Source organism: Ambystoma mexicanum, chromosome 14 (assembly GCF_040938575.1).
Source record: "Ambystoma mexicanum isolate Mex_15411 chromosome 14, UKY_AmexF1_1, whole genome shotgun sequence".
Taxonomy (NCBI): Eukaryota; Metazoa; Chordata; class Amphibia; order Caudata; family Ambystomatidae; genus Ambystoma; species Ambystoma mexicanum.
This window is the reverse complement of record NC_090940.1, coordinates 468,417,267-468,437,104: the sequence shown is the minus strand read 5'-3', so window position 1 is coordinate 468,437,104 and position 19,838 is coordinate 468,417,267.

The window sequence follows — 19,838 nt, the reverse complement described above, 5'->3', positions numbered from 1 at the left end:
CCTGAGATCCTTCCTATAACATGAGATGTGATATCCAAATCCTTCCCCTTCCAAACCAGAGACCCTCCCTTTAGCGTGAGATGTGATATCCAACTCCTTCCCATTCCAATCCTTAGACCCTTCTGATAGCATGAGATGTGATGTCTCAATGCCTCTAATACCAAACCTGTGATCCTACATCTAACATGAAATGTGATATCCAACTCCTTCCCCTTCCAAACCTGAGAGCCTTCCTATAACATGAGATGTGATATCGAAGTCCTTCCCATTCCAATCCTGAGACCCTTCCTATAACATGAGATGTGATATCCAACTCCTTCCCATTCCAACCTGAGACCCTTCCTATAGCATGAGATGGGATATCCAACTACTTCCAAATCCAATCCTGATACCCTTCCGATAGCATGAGATGTGATATCCCAATGCTTCTACCAAACCTGAGACCCATACTATGGCATGAGATGTGATATCAAACTCCTTCCCATTCCAATCCCGAGACCCTTCCTATAGCTTGAGATGTGATATCCAACTCCTTCCCATTCCAATTCTGAGACCCTTCCTATACCAGGAGACTTGCTATCTCAATGCTTCTAATACCAAACCTGAGATCCTTGCTATGACATGAGATGTGATATCCAATTCCTTCCCATTCCAAACCTGAAACCCTTCCTACAGCATGCAATGTGATATCTCAATGCTTCTAATACCAAACCTGAGACCCGTCCTATAACATGAGATGGGATATCCAACTCCTTCCCGTTCCAAACCTGAGACCCTTCCTATAGTATGAGATGTGATATCCAACTCCTTTCCATCCCAATCCTGAGACACGTCCGATAGCAGAGATGTTATATCTCAATGCTTATACCAAACCTGAGACCCTTCCTATGGCATGAGATGTGATATCCAACTCCTTCCCATTCCAATCCTGAGACCCTTCCTATAGCATGAGATGCGATATCTCAATGCTTCTAATACCAAACCTGGACCCTTCCTATAGCATGAAATGTGATATCAAACTCCGTCCCATTCCAATCCTGCGTCCCTTCCTATAGCATGAGATTTGATATCTCAATGTTTCTACTACCAAACCTGAGACCCTTCCTATAACATGAGACGTGATATCCAACTCCTTCCCATTCCAATCCTGAGACTCTTCCTATAGCATGAGATGTGATATCTCAATGCTTCTACCAAACCTGAGACCCTTCTATAGCATGAGATGTGATATCCGACTCCTTCCCATTCCAATCCTCAGACACTTCCTATAGCATGAGATGTGATATCTCAATGCTTCTAATACCAAACCTGAGATCCTTGCTATGACATGAGATGTCATATCCAATTCCTTCCCATTCCAAACCTGAAACCCTTCCTACAGCATGCAATGTGATATCTCAATGCTTCTAATACCAAACCTGAGACCCGTCCTATAACATGAGATGGGATATCCAACTCCTTCCCGTTCCAAACCTGAGACCCTTCCTATAGTATGAGATGTGATATCCAACTCCTTTCCATCCCAATCCTGAGACACTTCCGATAGCAGAGATGTGATATCTCAATGCTTCTAATACCAAACCTGAGACCCTTCCTATGGCATGAGATTTGATATCAAACTCCTTCCCAATCCAATCCTGAGATCCTTCCTATAACATGAGATGTGATATCCAAATCCTTCCCCTTCCAAACCAGAGACCCTCCCTTTAGCGTGAGATGTGATATCCAACTCCTTCCCATTCCAATCCTTAGACCCTTCTGATAGCATGAGATGTGATGTCTCAATGCCTCTAATACCAAACCTGTGATCTTACATCTAACATGAAATGTGATATCCAACTCCTTCCCCTTCCTAACCTGAGAGCCTTCCTATAACATGAGATGTGATATCGAAGTCCTTCCCATTCCAATCCTGAGACCCTTCCTATAACATGAGATGTGATATCCAACTCCTTCCCATTCCAACCTGAGACCCTTCCTATAGCATGAGATGGGATATCCAACTACTTCCAAATCCAATCCTGATACCCTTCCGATAGCATGAGATGTGATATCCCAATGCTTCTACCAAACCTGAGACCCATACTATGGCATGAGATGTGATATCAAACTCCTTCCCATTCCAATCCCGAGACCCTTCCTATAGCTTGAGATGTGATATCCAACTCCTTCCCATTCCAATTCTGAGACCCTTCCTATACCAGGAGACTTGCTATCTCAATGCTTCTAATACCAAACCTGAGATCCTTCCTATGGCATGAGATGTGATATCCTACTCCTTCCCTTTCCAAACGTGAGACCCTCCCTATAGCATGAGATGTGATATCCAACTACTTCCCATTCCAATCCTGAGACCCTTTTCTATAGCATGAGATGTGATATCTCAATGCTTATACCAAACCTGAGACCCTTCCTATAGCATGAGATGTGATATCCAACTCCTTCCCATTCCAATCCTGAGACCCTTCCTATAACATGAGATGTGATATCTCAATGCTTCTAATACCAAACCTGATTTCCTTCCTATAACATGAGATGTGATATCAAAATCCTTCCCCTTCCAAACCTGAGACCCTCCCTTTAGCATGAGATGTGATATCCAACTCCTTCCCATTCCAATCCTGAGACCCTTCTGATAGCATGAGATGTGATATCCAAATACTTCCCATTCCAATCCTGAGACCCTTCCTATAGCATGAGATGTGATATCTCAATGCTTATACCAAACCTGAGACCCTTCCTATAGCATGAGATGTGATATCCAACTCCTTCCCATTCCAATCCTGAGACCCTTCCTATAACATGAGATGTGATGTCTCAATGCTTCTAATACCAAACCTGAGATCCTTCCTATGGCATGAGATGTGATATCCAACTCCTTCCCATTCCAACCTGAGACCCTTCCTATAGCATGAGATGGGATATCCAACTCCTTCCCATTCCAATCCTGAGACCCTTCTGATAGCATGAGATGTTATATCTCAATGATTCTAATACCAAACCTGAGATCCTTCCGATAACATGAGATGTGATATCTCAATTCTTCTAATACCAAACCTGAGATCCTTCCTATAACACGAGATGTGATATCCAAATACTTCCCCTTCCAAACCTGAGACCCTCCCTTTGGCATGAGATGTGATATCCAGCTCCTTCCCATTCCAATCCTGAGACCCTTCCGATAGCAGAGATGCGATATCTCAATGCTTATACCAAACCTGAGATCCTTCCTATGGCATGAGATGTGATATCCAACTCCTTCCCATTCCAACCTGAGACCCTTCCTATAGCATGAGATGGGATATCCAACTCCTTCCCATTCCAATCCTGAGACCCTTCTGATAGCATGAGATGTTATATCTCAATGATTCTAATACCAAACCTGAGACCCTTCTGATAGCATGAGATGTGATATCTCAATGCCTCTAATACCAAACCTGAGATCCTACCTCTAACATGAAATGTGATATCCTACTCCTTCCCCTTCCAAACCTGAGACCCTTCCTTTAGCATGAGATGTGATATCCAGCTCCTTCCCATTCCAATCCTGAGACCCTTCCGATAGCAGAGATGCGATATCTCAATGCTTATACCAAACCTGAGACCCTTCCTATGGCATGAGATGTGATATCCAACTCCTTCCCATTTCAATCCTGAGACCCTTCCTATAGCTTGAGATGTGATATCTCAATGCTTCTAATACCAAACCTGAGACCCTTCCTATAGCATGAGATGGGAAATGTGATATCCAACTCCTTCCCCTTCCAAACCTGAGAGCCTTCCTATAGCATGAGATGTGATATTGAAGTATTTCCCATTTCAATCCTGAGACCCTTCCTATAACATGAGATGTGATACCCAACACCTTCCCATTCCAACCTGAGACCCTTCCTATAGCATGAGATGGGATATCCAACTACTTCCAAATCCAATCCTGATACCCTTCCGTTAGCATGAGATGTATCTCAATGCTTCTAATACCAAACCTGAGATCCTTCCTATAACATGAGATGTGATATCCAAATCCTTCCCCTTCCAAACCTGAGACCCTCCCTTTAGCATGAGATGTGATATCCAACTCCTTCCCATTCCAATCCTGAGACCCTTCCTATAGCATGAGATGTGATATCTCAATGCTTATACCAAACCTGAGAACCTTCCTATAGCATGAGATGTGATATCCAACTCCTTCCCATTCCAATCCTGAGACCCTTCCTATAACATGAGATGTGATATCCAACTCCTTCCCATTCCAATCCTGAGACCCTTCTGAGAGCATGAGATGTGATATCTCAATGCTTCTAATACCAAACCTGAGATCCTTCCGATAGCATGAGATGTGATATCTCAATTCTTCTAATACCAAACCTGAGATCCTTCCTATAACACGAGATGTGATATCCAAATCCTTCCCCTTCCAAACCTGAGACCCTCCCTTTGGCATGAGATGTGATATCCAACTCCTTCCCATTCCAATCCTGAGACCCTTCTGATAGCATGAGATGTGATATCTCAATGCCTCTAACAAACCTGAGATCCTACCTCTAACATGAAATGTGATATCCAACTCCTTCCCCTTCCAAACCTGAGAGCCTTCCTATAGCATGAGATGTGATATCGAAGTATTTCCCATTCCAATCCTGAGACCCTTCCTATAACATGAGATGTGATATCCAACTCCTTCCCATTCCAACCTGAGACCCTTCCTATAGCATGAGATGGGATATCAAACTACTTCCAAATCCAATCCTGATACCCTTTCGATAGCATGAGATGTGATATCTCAATGCCTCTAATACCAAACCTGAGATCCTTCCGATAGCATGAGATGCGATATCTCAATGCTTCTAATACCAAACCTGATTTCCTTCCTATAACATGAGATGTGATATCAAAATCCTTCCCCTTCCAAACCTGAGACCCTCCCTTTAGCATGAGATGTGATATCCAACTCCTTCCCATTCCCATCCTGAGACCCTTCTGATAGCATGAGATGTGATATCTCAATGCCTCTAATACCAAACCTGAGATCCTACCTCTAACATGAAATGTGATATCCTACTCCTTCCCTTTCCAAACGTGAGACCCTCCCTATAGCATGAGATGTGATATCCAACTACTTCCCATTCCAATCCTGAGACCCTTCCTATAGCATGAGATGTGATATCTCAATGCTTATACCAAACCTGAGACCCTTCCTATAGCATGAGATGTGATATCCAACTCCTTCCCATTCCAATCCTGATACCCTTCCTATAACATGAGATGTGATGTCTCAATGCTTCTAAAACCAGACCTGAGATCCTTCCTATGGCATGAGATGTGATATCCAACTCCTTCCCATTCCAATCCTGAGAGCCATCCTATAGCATGAGATGTGATATCCAACTCCTTCCCATTCCAATCCTGAGAGCCTTCCTATAGCATGAGATGTGATATCTCAAAGCTTCTAATACCAAACCTGAGATCCTTCCTATAACATGAGATGTGATATCCAAATCCTTCCCCTTCCAAACCTGAGACCCTCCCTTTAGCATGAGATGTGATATCTCAATGCTTCTAATACCAAACCTTATTTCCTTCCTATAACATGAGATGTGATATCAAAATCCTTCCCCTTCCAAACCTGAGACCCTCCCTTTAGCATGAGATGTGATATCCAACTCCTTCCCATTCCAATCCTGAGACCCTTCTGATAGCATGAGATGTGATATCTCAATGCCTCTAGTACCAAACCTGAGATCCTACCTCTAACATGAAATGTGATATCCTACTCCTTCCCTTTCCAAACGTGAGATCCTCCCTATAGCATGAGATGTGATATCCAAATACTTCCCATTCCAATCCTGAGACCCTTCCTATAGCATGAGATGTGATATCTCAATGCTTATACCAAACCTGAGACCCTTCCTATAGCATGAGATGTGATATCCAACTCCTTCCCATTCCAATCCTGAGACCCTTCCTATAACATGAGATGTGATGTCTCAATGCTTCTAATACCAAACCTGAGATCCTTCCTATGGCATGAGATGTGATATCCAACTCCTTCCCATTCCAACCTGAGACCCTTCGTATAGCATGAGATGGGATATCCAACTCCTTCCCATTCCAATCCTAAGACCCTTCTGATAGCATGAGATGTGATATCTCAATGCTTCTAATACCAAACCTGAGATCCTTCCGATAACATGAGATGTGATATCTCAATTCTTCTAATACCAAACCTGATATCCTTCCTATAACACGAGATGTGATATCCAAATACTTCCCCTTCCAAACCTGAGGCCCTCCCTTTGGCATGAGATGTGATATCCAACTCCTTCCCATTCCAATCCTGAGAGCCTTCTGATAGCATGAGATGTGATATCTCAATGCCTCTAATACCAAACCTGAGATCCTACCTCTAACATGAAATGTGATATCCTACTCCTTCCCTTTCCAAACGTGAGACCCTCCCTATAGCATGAGATGTGATATCCAACTCCTTCCCATTCCAATCCTGAGACCCTTCCTATAGCATGAGATGTGATATCTCAATGCTTATACCAAACCTGAGACCCTTCCTATAGCATGAGATGTGATATCCAACTCCTTCCCATTCCAATCCTGAGACCCTTCCTATAACATGAGATGTGATGTCTCAATGCTTCTAATACCAAACCTGAGATCCTTCCTATGGCATGTGATGTCATATAAAACTCCTTCCCATTCCAATCCTGAGACCCTTCCTATAGCATGAGATGTGATATCCAACTCCTTCCCATTCCAATCCTGAGAGCCTTCTGAGAGCATGAGATGTGATATCTCAATGCTTCTAATACCAAACCTGAGATCCTTCCTATAACACGAGATGTGATATCCAAATCCTTCCCCTTCCAAACCTGAGACCCTCCCTTTGGCATGAGATGTGATATCCAACTCCTTCCCATTCCAATCCTGAGACCCTTCCTATAGCATGAGACGTGATATCTCAATGCTTCTAATACCAAACCTGAGACCCTTCCTATAGCATGATATGGGATATCCAACTCCTTCCCAATCCAATCCTGAGACCCTTCTGAAAGCATGAGATGTGATATCTCAATGCTTCTACCAAACCTGAGACCCTTCCTATGGCATGAGATGTGATATCAAACTCCTTCCCATTCGAATCCTGAGACCCTTCCCATACCATGAGATGTGATATCTCAATGTTTCTCATACCAAACCTGAGGCCCTTCCTATAGCAAGAGATGTGGTATACAAATCCTTCCCATTCCAAACCTGAAACCCTTCCTATAGCATGAGATGTGATATCCGACTCCTTCCCAATCCAATCCTGAGACCCTTCCTATAGCATGAGATGAAATATCACAATGCTTGTAATACCAAATCTGAGTCCCTTCATATAGCATGAGATGTGATATCCAACTCCTTCCCATTCCAATCTGAGACCCTTCCTATAGCATGAGATGTGACATCTCAATGCTTCTAATACCAAACCTGAGACCCTTCCTATAGCCTGAGATGGCATATCCAACTCCTTCCCATCCCAATCCTGAGACACTTACGATAGCAGAGATGTGATATCTCAATGCTTATACCAAACCTGAGACCCTTCCTATAACATGAGATGTGATATCCAACTCCTTCCCGTTCCAAACCTGAGACCCTTCCTATAGCATATGTGGTATCCAACTCCTTCCCATTCCAAACATGAGACCCTTCCTATAGCAAGAATGTAATATCCAATTCCTTCCCATTCCAATCCTGAGACCATGCCTATAGCATGAGATGTGATATCTCAATGCTTCTAATACCAAACCTGAGATCCTTGCTATGACATGAGATGTGAAATCCAATTCCTTCCCATTCCAAACCTGAAACCCTTCCTACAGCATGCAATGTGATATCTCAATGCTTCTAATACCAAACCTGAGACCCGTCCTATAACATGAGATGGGATATCCAACTCCTTCCCGTTCCAAACCTGAGACCCTTCCTATAGTATGAGATGTGATATCCAACTCCTTTCCATCCCAATCCTGAGACACTTCCGATAGCAGAGATGTTATATCTCAATGCTTATACCAAACCTGAGACCCTTCCTATGGCATGAGATGTGATATCCAACTCCTTCCCATTCCAATCCTGAGACCCTTCCTATAGCATGAGATGCGATATCTCAATGCTTCTAATACCAAACCTGGACCCTTCCTATAGCATGAAATGTGATATCAAACTCCGTCCCATTCCAATCCTGCGTCCCTTCCTATAGCATGAGATTTGATATCTCAATGTTTCTACTACCAAACCTGAGACCCTTCCTATAACATGAGACGTGATATCCAACTCCTTCCCATTCCAATCCTGAGACTCTTCCTATAGCATGAGATGTGATATCTCAATGCTTCTACCAAACCTGAGACCCTTCTATAGCATGAGATGTGATATCCGACTCCTTCCCATTCCAATCCTCAGACACTTCCTATAGCATGAGATGTGATATCTCAATGCTTCTAATACCAAACCTGAGACCCTTCCTATGGCATGAGATTTGATATCAAACTCCTTCCCAATCCAATCCTGAGACCCTTCCAATAGCATGAGATATGATATCCAACTCCTTCCCATTCCAATCCTGAAACCCTTCCTACACCATGAGATGTGATATCTTAATGCTTCTAATACCAAACCTGAGACCCGTCCTATAACATGAGATGTGATATCCAAATCCTTCCCCTTCCAAACCTGAGACCCTTCCTTTAGCATGAGATGTGATATCCAGCTCCTTCTCATTCCAATCCTGAGACCCTTCCGATAGCATGAGATGTGATATCTCAATGCTTCTAATATCAAAACTGAGACCCTCCCTATAGCATGTGATGTGCTATCTAAGTCCTTCCCATTCCAATCCTGAGACCCTTCGGATAGCAGAGATGTGATATCTCAATCCTTATACCAAACCTGAGACCCTTCCTATGGCATGAGATGTGATATCCAACTCCTTCCCATTCCAATCCTGAGACCCCTCCTATAGCATGAGATGGGATATCTCAATGCTTCTACCAAACCTGACACCCTTCCTTTAGCATGAGATGTGATATCCAACTCCTTCCCATTCCAATCCTGAGACCCTTACTATAGCATGAGATGTGATATCTCAATGCTTCTAATACCAAACCTGAGATCCTTCCTATAACATGAGATGTGATATCCAAATCCTTCCCCTTCCAAACCTGAGACCCTCCCTTTAGCATGAGATGTGATATCCAACTCCTTCCCATTCCAATCCTGAGACCCTTCTGATAGCATGAAATGTGATGTCTCAATGCTTCTACCAAACCTGAGATCCTTCCGATAGCATGAGATGTGATATCTCAATGCTTCTAATACCAAACCTGAGATCCTTCCTATAACATGAGATGTGATATCCAAATCCTTCCCCTTCCAAACCTGAGACCCTTCCTTTAGCATGAGATGTGATATCCAACTCCTTCCCATTCCAATCCTGAGACCCTTCTGATAGCATGAGATGTGATGTCTCAATGCCTCTAATACCAAACCTGAGATCCTACCTCTAACATGAAATGTGATGTCCAACTCCTTCCCCTTCCAAACCTGAGAGCCGTCCTATAGCATGAGATGCGATATCCAACTCCTTCCCATTCCAATCCTGAGACTCTTCCTATAGCATGAGATGTGATATCTCAATGCTTCTACCAAACCTGAGACCCTTCCTATAGCATGAGATGTGCTATCCGACTCCTTCCCATTCCAATCCTCAGACACTTCATATAGCATGAGATGTGATATCTCAATGCTTCTAATACCAAACCTGAGACCCTTCCTATGGCATGAGATTTGATATCAAACTCCTTCCCAATCCAATCCTGAGATCCTTCCTATAACATGAGATGTGATATCCAAATCCTTCCCCTTCCAAACCAGAGACCCTCCCTTTAGCGTGAGATGTGATATCCAACTCCTTCCCATTCCAATCCTTAGACCCTTCTGATAGCATGAGATGTGATGTCTCAATGCCTCTAATACCAAACCTGTGATCCTACATCTAACATGAAATGTGATATCCAACTCCTTCCCCTTCCAAACCTGAGAGCCTTCCTATAACATGAGATGTGATATCGAAGTCCTTCCCATTCCAATCCTGAGACCCTTCCTATAACATGAGATGTGATATCCAACTCCTTCCCATTCCAACCTGAGACCCTTCCTATAGCATGAGATGGGATATCCAACTACTTCCAAATCCAATCCTGATACCCTTCCGATAGCATGAGATGTGATATCCCAATGCTTCTACCAAACCTGAGACCCATACTATGGCATGAGATGTGATATCAAACTCCTTCCCATTCCAATCCCGAGACCCTTCCTATAGCTTGAGATGTGATATCCAACTCCTTCCCATTCCAATTCTGAGACCCTTCCTATACCAGGAGACTTGCTATCTCAATGCTTCTAATACCAAACCTGAGATCCTTGCTATGACATGAGATGTGATATCCAATTCCTTCCCATTCCAAACCTGAAACCCTTCCTACAGCATGCAATGTGATATCTCAATGCTTCTAATACCAAACCTGAGACCCGTCCTATAACATGAGATGGGATATCCAACTCCTTCCCGTTCCAAACCTGAGACCCTTCCTATAGTATGAGATGTGATATCCAACTCCTTTCCATCCCAATCCTGAGACACGTCCGATAGCAGAGATGTTATATCTCAATGCTTATACCAAACCTGAGACCCTTCCTATGGCATGAGATGTGATATCCAACTCCTTCCCATTCCAATCCTGAGACCCTTCCTATAGCATGAGATGCGATATCTCAATGCTTCTAATACCAAACCTGGACCCTTCCTATAGCATGAAATGTGATATCAAACTCCGTCCCATTCCAATCCTGCGTCCCTTCCTATAGCATGAGATTTGATATCTCAATGTTTCTACTACCAAACCTGAGACCCTTCCTATAACATGAGACGTGATATCCAACTCCTTCCCATTCCAATCCTGAGACTCTTCCTATAGCATGAGATGTGATATCTCAATGCTTCTACCAAACCTGAGACCCTTCTATAGCATGAGATGTGATATCCGACTCCTTCCCATTCCAATCCTCAGACACTTCCTATAGCATGAGATGTGATATCTCAATGCTTCTAATACCAAACCTGAGATCCTTGCTATGACATGAGATGTCATATCCAATTCCTTCCCATTCCAAACCTGAAACACTTTCTACAGCATGCAATGTGATATCTCAATGCTTCTAATACCAAACCTGAGACCCGTCCTATAACATGAGATGGGATATCCAACTCCTTCCCGTTCCAAACCTGAGACCCTTCCTATAGTATGAGATGTGATATCCAACTCCTTTCCATCCCAATCCTGAGACACTTCCGATAGCAGAGATGTGATATCTCAATGCTTCTAATACCAAACCTGAGACCCTTCCTATGGCATGAGATTTGATATCAAACTCCTTCCCAATCCAATCCTGAGATCCTTCCTATAACATGAGATGTGATATCCAAATCCTTCCCCTTCCAAACCAGAGACCCTCCCTTTAGCGTGAGATGTGATATCCAACTCCTTCCCATTCCAATCCTTAGACCCTTCTGATAGCATGAGATGTGATGTCTCAATGCCTCTAATACCAAACCTGTGATCTTACATCTAACATGAAATGTGATATCCAACTCCTTCCCCTTCCTAACCTGAGAGCCTTCCTATAACATGAGATGTGATATCGAAGTCCTTCCCATTCCAATCCTGAGACCCTTCCTATAACATGAGATGTGATATCCAACTCCTTCCCATTCCAACCTGAGACCCTTCCTATAGCATGAGATGGGATATCCAACTACTTCCAAATCCAATCCTGATACCCTTCCGATAGCATGAGATGTGATATCCCAATGCTTCTACCAAACCTGAGACCCATACTATGGCATGAGATGTGATATCAAACTCCTTCCCATTCCAATCCCGAGACCCTTCCTATAGCTTGAGATGTGATATCCAACTCCTTCCCATTCCAATTCTGAGACCCTTCCTATACCAGGAGACTTGCTATCTCAATGCTTCTAATACCAAACCTGAGATCCTTCCTATGGCATGAGATGTGATATCCAACTCCTTCCCATTCCAACCTGAGACCCTTCCTATAGCATGAGATGGGATATCCAACTCCTTCCCATTCCAATCCTGAGACCCTTCTGATAGCATGAGATGTTATATCTCAATGCTTCTAATACCAAACCTGAGATCCTTCCGATAACATGAGATGTGATATCTCAATTCTTCTAATACCAAACCTGAGATCCTTCCTATAACACGAGATGTGATATCCAAATACTTCCCCTTCCAAATCTGAGAGCCTTCCTATAGCATGAGATGTGATATTGAAGTATTTCCCATTTCAATCCTGAGACCCTTCCTATAACATGAGATGTGATACCCAACACCTTCCCCTTCCAAACCTGAGACCCTCCCTTTAGCATGAGATGTGATATCCAACTCCTTCCCATTCCAATCCTGAGACCCTTCCTATAGCATGAGATGTGATATCTCAATGCTTATACCAAACCTGAGAACCTTCCTATAGCATGAGATGTGATATCCAACTCCTTCCCATTCCAATCCTGAAACCCTTCCTATAACATGAGATGTAATATCCAACTCCTTCCCATTCCAATCCTGAGACCCTTCTGAGAGCATGAGATGTGATATCTCAATGCTTCTAATACCAAACCTGAGATCCTTCCGATAGCATGAGATATGATATCTCAATTCTTCTAATACCAAACCTCAGATCCTTCCTATAACACGAGATGTGATATCCAAATCCTTCCCCTTCCAAACCTGAGACCCTCCCTTTGGCATGAGATGTGATATCCAACTCCTTCCCATTCCAATCCTGAGACCCTTCTGATAGCATGAGATGTGATATCTCAATGCCTCTAACAAAGCTGAGATCCTACCTCTAACATGAAATGTGATATCCAACTCCTTCCCCTTCCAAACCTGAGAGCCTTCCTATAGCATGAGATGTGATATCAAAGTATTTCCCATTCCAATCCTGAGACCCTTCCTATAACATGAGATGTGATATCCAACTCCTTCCCATTCCAACCTGAGACCCTTCCTATAGCATGAGATGGGATATCCAACTACTTCCAAATCCAATCCTGATACCCTTTCGATAGCATGAGATGTGATATCTCAATGCCTCTAATACCAAACCTGAGATCCTTCCGATAGCATGAGATGCGATATCTCAATGCTTCTAATACCAAACCTGATTTCCTTCCTATAACATGAGATGTGATATCAAAATCCTTCCCCTTCCAAACCTGAGACCCTCCCTTTAGCATGAGATGTGATATCCAACTCCTTCCCATTCCAATCCTGAGACCCTTCTGATAGCATGAGATGTGATATCTCAATGCCTCTAATACCAAACCTGAGATCCTACCTCTAACATGAAATGTGATATCCTACTCCTTCCCTTTCCAAACGTGAGACCCTCCCTATAGCATGAGATGTGATATCCAACTACTTCCCATTCCAAAACTGAGACCCTTTTCTATAGCATGAGATGTGATATCTCAATGCTTATACCAAACCTGAGACCCTTCCTATAGCATGAGATGTGATATCCAACTCCTTCCCATTCCAATCCTGAGACCCTTACTATAACATGAGATGTGATATCTCAATGCTTCTAATACCAAACCTGATTTCCTTCCTATAACATGAGATGTGATATCAAAATCCTTCCCCTTCCAAACCTGAGACCCTCCCTTTAGCATGAGATGTGATATCCAACTCCTTCCCATTCCAATCCTGAGACCCTTCTGATAGCATGAGATGTGATATCCAAATACTTCCCATTCCAATCCTGAGACCCTTCCTATAGCATGAGATGTGATATCTCAATGCTTATACCAAACCTGAGACCCTTCCTATAGCATGAGATGTGATATCCAACTCCTTCCCATTCCAATCCTGAGACCCTTCCTATAACATGAGATGTGATGTCTCAATGCTTCTAATACCAAACCTGAGATCCTTCCTATGGCATGAGATGTGATATCCAACTCCTTCCCATTCCAACCTGAGACCCTTCCTATAGCATGAGATGGGATATCCAACTCCTTCCCATTCCAATCCTGAGACCCTTCTGATAGCATGAGATGTTATACCTCAATGATTCTAATACCAAACCTAGATCCTTCCGATAACATGAGATGTGATATCTCAATTCTTCTAATACCAAACCTGAGATCCTTCCTATAACACGAGATGTGATATCCAAATACTTCCCCTTCCAAACCTGAGACCCTCCCTTTGGCATGAGATGTGATATCCAACTCCTTCCCATTCCAATCCTGAGAGCCTTCTGATAGCATGAGATGTGATATCTCAATGCCTCTAATACCAAACCTGAGATCCTACCTCTAACATGAAATGTGATATCCTACTCCTTCCCCTTCCAAACCTGAGACCCTTCCTTTAGCATGAGATGTGATATCCAGCTCCTTCCCATTCCAATCCTGAGACCCTTCCGATAGCAGAGATGCGATATCTCAATGCTTATACCAAACCTGAGACCCTTCCTATGGCATGAGATGTGATATCCAACTCCTTCCCATTTCAATCCTGAGACCCTTCCTATAGCTTGAGATGTGATATCTCAATGCTTCTAATACCAAACCTGAGACCCTTCCTATAGCATGAGATGGGAAATGTGATATCCAACTCCTTCCCCTTCCAAACCTGAGAGCCTTCCTATAGCATGAGATGTGATATTGAAGTATTTCCCATTTCAATCCTGAGACCCTTCCTATAACATGAGATGTGATACCCAACACCTTCCCATTCCAACCTGAGACCCTTCCTATAGCATGAGATGGGATATCCAACTACTTCCAAATCCAATCCTGATACCCTTCCGTTAGCATGAGATGTATCTCAATGCTTCTAATACCAAACCTGAGATCCTTCCTATAACATGAGATGTGATATCCAAATCCTTCCCCTTCCAAACCTGAGACCCTCCCTTTAGCATGAGATGTGATATCCAACTCCTTCCCATTCCAATCCTGAGACCCTTCCTATAGCATGAGATGTGATATCTCAATGCTTATACCAAACCTGAGAACCTTCCTATAGCATGAGATGTGATATCCAACTCCTTCCCATTCCAATCCTGAGACCCTTCCTATAACATGAGATGTGATATCCAACTCCTTCCCATTCCAATCCTGAGACCCTTCTGAGAGCATGAGATGTGATATCTCAATGCTTCTAATACCAAACCTGAGATCCTTCCGATAGCATGAGATGTGATATCTCAATTCTTCTAATACCAAACCTGAGATCCTTCCTATAACACGAGATGTGATATCCAAATCCTTCCCCTTCCAAACCTGAGACCCTCCCTTTGGCATGAGATGTGATATCCAACTCCTTCCCATTCCAATCCTGAGACCCTTCTGATAGCATGAGATGTGATATCTCAATGCCTCTAACAAACCTGAGATCCTACCTCTAACATGAAATGTGATATCCAACTCCTTCCCCTTCCAAACCTGAGAGCCTTCCTATAGCATGAGATGTGATATCGAAGTATTTCCCATTCCAATCCTGAGACCCTTCCTATAACATGAGATGTGATATCCAACTCCTTCCCATTCCAACCTGAGACCCTTCCTATAGCATGAGATGGGATATCAAACTACTTCCAAATCCAATCCTGATACCCTTTCGATAGCATGAGATGTGATATCTCAATGCCTCTAATACCAAACCTGAGATCCTTCCGATAGCATGAGATGCGATATCTCAATGCTTCTAATACCAAACCTGATTTCCTTCCTATAACATGAGATGTGATATCAAAATCCTTCCCCTTCCAAACCTGAGACCCTCCCTTTAGCATGAGATGTGATATCCAACTCCTTCCCATTCCCATCCTGAGACCCTTCTGATAGCATGAGATGTGATATCTCAATGCCTCTAATACCAAACCTGAGATCCTACCTCTAACATGAAATGTGATATCCTACTCCTTCCCTTTCCAAACGTGAGACCCTCCCTATAGCATGAGATGTGATATCCAACTACTTCCCATTCCAATCCTGAGACCCTTCCTATAGCATGAGATGTGATATCTCAATGCTTATACCAAACCTGAGACCCTTCCTATAGCATGAGATGTGATATCCAACTCCTTCCCATTCCAATCCTGAGACCCTTACTATAGCATGAGATGTGATATCTCAATGCCTCTAATACCAAACCTGTGATCTTACATCTAACATGAAATGTGATATCCAACTCCTTCCCCTTCCAAACCTGAGAGCCTTCCTATAACATGAGATGTGATATCGAAGTCCTTCCCATTCCAATCCTGAGACCCTTCCTATAACATGAGATGTGATATCCAACTCCTTCCCATTCCAACCTGAGACCCTTCCTATAGCATGAGATGGGATATCCAACTACTTCCAAATCCAATCCTGATACCCTTCCGATAGCATGAGATGTGATATCCCAATGCTTCTACCAAACCTGAGACCCATACTATGGCATGAGATGTGATATCAAACTCCTTCCCATTCCAATCCCGAGACCCTTCCTATAGCTTGAGATGTGATATCCAACTCCTTCCCATTCCAATTCTGAGACCCTTCCTATACCAGGAGACTTGCTATCTCAATGCTTCTAATACCAAACCTGAGATCCTTCCTATGGCATGAGATGTGATATCCAACTCCTTCCCATTCCAACCTGAGACCCTTCCTATAGCATGAGATGGGATATCCAACTCCTTCCCATTCCAATCCTGAGACCCTTCTGATAGCATGAGATGTTATATCTCAATGCTTCTAATACCAAACCTGAGATCCTTCCGATAACATGAGATGTGATATCTCAATTCTTCTAATACCAAACCTGAGATCCTTCCTATAACACGAGATGTGATATCCAAATACTTCCCCTTCCAAATCTGAGAGCCTTCATATAGCATGAGATGTGATATTGAAGTATTTCCCATTTCAATCCTGAGACCCTTCCTATAACATGAGATGTGATACCCAACACCTTCCCCTTCCAAACCTGAGACCCTCCCTTTAGCATGAGATGTGATATCCAACTCCTTCCCATTCCAATCCTGAGACCCTTCCTATAGCATGAGATGTGATATCTCAATGCTTATACCAAACCTGAGAACCTTCCTATAGCATGAGATGTGATATCCAACTCCTTCCCATTCCAATCCTGAAACCCTTCCTATAACATGAGATGTAATATCCAACTCCTTCCCATTCCAATCCTGAGACCCTTCTGAGAGCATGAGATGTGATATCTCAATGCTTCTAATACCAAACCTGAGATCCTTCCGATAGCATGAGATGTGATATCTCAATTCTTCTAATACCAAACCTCAGATCCTTCCTATAACACGAGATGTGATATCCAAATCCTTCCCCTTCCAAACCTGAGACCCTCCCTTTGGCATGAGATGTGATATCCAACTCCTTCCCATTCCAATCCTGAGACCCTTCTGATAGCATGAGATGTGATATCTCAATGCCTCTAACAAAGCTGAGATCCTACCTCTAACATGAAATGTGATATCCAACTCCTTCCCCTTCCAAACCTGAGAGCCTTCCTATAGCATGAGATGTGATATCAAAGTATTTCCCATTCCAATCCTGAGACCCTTCCTATAACATGAGATGTGATATCCAACTCCTTCCCATTCCAACCTGAGACCCTTCCTATAGCATGAGATGGGATATCCAACTACTTCCAAATCCAATCCTGATACCCTTTCGATAGCATGAGATGTGATATCTCAATGCCTCTAATACCAAACCTGAGATCCTTCCGATAGCATGAGATGCGATATCTCAATGCTTCTAATACCAAACCTGATTTCCTTCCTATAACATGAGATGTGATATCAAAATCCTTCCCCTTCCAAACCTGAGACCCTCCCTTTAGCATGAGATGTGATATCCAACTCCTTCCCATTCCAATCCTGAGACCCTTCTGATAGCATGAGATGTGATATCTCAATGCCTCTAATACCAAACCTGAGATCCTACCTCTAACATGAAATGTGATATCCTACTCCTTCCCTTTCCAAACGTGAGACCCTCCCTATAGCATGAGATGTGATATCCAACTACTTCCCATTCCAAAACTGAGACCCTTTTCTATAGCATGAGATGTGATATCTCAATGCTTATACCAAACCTGAGACCCTTCCTATAGCATGAGATGTGATATCCAACTCCTTCCCATTCCAATCCTGAGACCCTTACTATAACATGAGATGTGATATCTCAATGCTTCTAATACCAAACCTGATTTCCTTCCTATAACATGAGATGTGATATCAAAATCCTTCCCCTTCCAAACCTGAGACCCTCCCTTTAGCATGAGATGTGATATCCAACTCCTTCCCATTCCAATCCTGAGACCCTTCTGATAGCATGAGATGTGATATCCAAATACTTCCCATTCCAATCCTGAGACCCTTCCTATAGCATGAGATGTGATATCTCAATGCTTATACCAAACCTGAGACCCTTCCTATAGCATGAGATGTGATATCCAACTCCTTCCCATTCCAATCCTGAGACCCTTCCTATAACATGAGATGTGATGTCTCAATGCTTCTAATACCAAACCTGAGATCCTTCCTATGGCATGAGATGTGATATCCAACTCCTTCCCATTCCAACCTGAGACCCTTCCTATAGCATGAGATGGGATATCCAACTCCTTCCCATTCCAATCCTGAGACCCTTCTGATAGCATGAGATGTGATATCTCAATGCCTCTAATACCAAACCTGAGATCCTACCTCTAACATGAAATGTGATATCCTACTCCTTCCCTTTCCAAACGTGAGACCCTCCCTATAGCATGAGATGTGATATCCAACTACTTCCCATTCCAAAACTGAGACCCTTTTCTATAGCATGAGATGTGATATCTCAATGCTTATACCAAACCTGAGACCCTTCCTATAGCATGAGATGTGATATCCAACTCCTTCCCCTTCCAAACCTGAGAGCCTTCCTATAACATGAGATGTGATATCGAAGTCCTTCCCATTCCAATCCTGAGACCCTTCCTATAACATGAGATGTGATATCCAACTCCTTCCCATTCCAACCTGAGACCCTTCCTATAGCATGAGATGGGATATCCAACTACTTCCAAATCCAATCCTGATACCCTTCCGATAGCATGAGATGTGATATCCCAATGCTTCTACCAAACCTGAGACCCATACTATGGCATGAGATGTGATATCAAACTCCTTCCCATTCCAATCCCGAGACCCTTCCTATAGCTTGAGATGTGATATCCAACTCCTTCCCATTCCAATTCTGAGACCCTTCCTATACCAGGAGACTTGCTATCTCAATGCTTCTAATACCAAACCTGAGATCCTTCCTATGGCATGAGATGTGATATCCAACTCCTTCCCATTCCAACCTGAGACCCTTCCTATAGCATCAGATGGGATATCCAACTCCTTCCCATTCCAATCCTGAGACCCTTCTGATAGCATGAGATGTTATATCTCAATGCTTCTAATACCAAACCTGAGATCCTTCCGATAACATGAGATGTGATATCTCAATTCTTCTAATACCAAACCTGAGATCCTTCCTATAACACGAGATGTGATATCCAAATACTTCCCCTTCCAAATCTGAGAGCCTTCCTATAGCATGAGATGTGATATTGAAGTATTTCCCATTTCAATCCTGAGACCCTTTCTATAACATG